This window comes from Apaloderma vittatum, unplaced genomic scaffold (assembly GCF_000703405.1).
Source record: "Apaloderma vittatum isolate BGI_N311 unplaced genomic scaffold, ASM70340v1 scaffold24090, whole genome shotgun sequence".
Taxonomy (NCBI): domain Eukaryota; kingdom Metazoa; phylum Chordata; class Aves; order Trogoniformes; family Trogonidae; genus Apaloderma; species Apaloderma vittatum.
The window spans coordinates 1-1,703 of NW_009696569.1; positions in this window are offsets into that span (position 1 = coordinate 1).

Here is a 1,703-nt window from a genome sequence, read left to right on the forward strand (position 1 = left end):
CAGCACGACGCGTCAACACACGCGCATATTGGTTGCGCGAAAATGTTGCTCTTCCCCCCTCCCCGAAGACGGCGCCGGCCACGGTTGGTGGTGGAGTGTGGGGATTTGCCCTTACCCACTGTTACCATGCAAAGAAACAGTAAAATTGGAGTGAAACCCACAAATTCTGGGGCATCTTGATTCCTGAGCCTCGCTGCGCATTTAGGGACCCATCCCCTAGCCCTGGTTGATGTGCTAAAAAAAAAATAAATTTAAAAAAATATGCAAGGGATGAATATTTATCTGTGGGTGGCAAGTGACAGATGCTGGGGCGAGGATTCTAGGATACTTCAGTTTGATGAAGGTAATAGCTTGAATAGATTAATGAGAAACATCCTTCCCAACAGTTGCCTCCCCATAGCTACGCAGTCACCTTCCCGCAGAGCTCCTGCACTTTCTTAAAAGTTCATTAAGGTTGAGGGGCCAAAAGGCTGGAGGTGCCCAACTTTGGTGTTTTCCACCCAGAATGGAGACGGGCAACAACTGGGGAAGGGACGTAGCCTCTGGGTAGTTGCAATTGAGATGGGGAAAGAGCAATTTCAGCCGGGTTCAGTCACCGCCCAACCGAAAAGGGGGGTAAGCTGTTGTGGAGGAGCTCAGTTGGGATGCGCGTGTCCCATCCTGGCTGCTGGCAGTAGGATGGGCTTGACCACAGGTACCATCACCCTGCCTGGCCGTCCCCTCCTCAGATGGTTTGCAGAGTTCCCGGGGGGGAACCCTGTGCTACAGACCCTGCCTTTGTCTCCTCCTGATTCTCTTACCTCCTCCTCAGATGATAAACACAGCTTTTCGGTCCCTGAGCACCGGAACACCGGCCTGGCCTGACAAGATGGAAGAAAAAGCTCTCTGCTTCTGGTAGGTTCTCAGCAACGGCGAAACTGCTGGTAAAGCCACCTCAACTTGGAGATGCTCCCCGGCTTTCCCCCAAAAATGCCCCTGCGCTGCAGTTGAGGGGGAAGCGTGCCCGGGGATGGGGCCAGCCCTGCAACACCCAACCCTTGGAGACCTGTAGTTTGTGGAGACTTCTGCCTGCCTTCCACCCATGCTACCCGGCAGGGGCTGGGTGCCAGGAGAGGACCAGAGCGACGGCACTCGCCTCGGCAGCACGCAGAATCCCCCCTTCACGTGCCCCCCGACCGCTTGGAACGAGGGAGACCGCGACGATTCTCTGACCAAGGTTTATTCTCGACTGAAGGACTGCTGGGATTTATCGACGGCTTGAAATCGCACACCCGGCAGATTCCAGCTCAGACCCCCAGCATTATTCTAGGCAGCTGAAACAAAAGCTTGTGGCTATATTTTTCCTTTAGGAGAAAGCCACCAGGAGAAAATTATCATTAAAAATCAAGACAAGGTTCCACCTCTCCCTTGGAGAGCGTAGAACAGCAGCTGCAGGTAATGTTTAATCTTGCCTCTCTTTATCATCACAAAGCAGGAAACTGGGTTTTCTAGAGAAAGGTCTTTGCAGCACCTTTCAGGAAGGCTGCGATGGGAGCTCATCAGCACTGCAATTTCCTTAATGGAGCAGTCCTGGAAAACGATAAGGTCTCTAAAATAAAAATTAAATAATAAATAAACGAGCCTGCTTTAGACGGGCATGCTCGCCAGCAAAACACGGGGGCAGTGCTGCTGAATGCCCCCGGCTGCCGGCAGGGAGGGCTGCC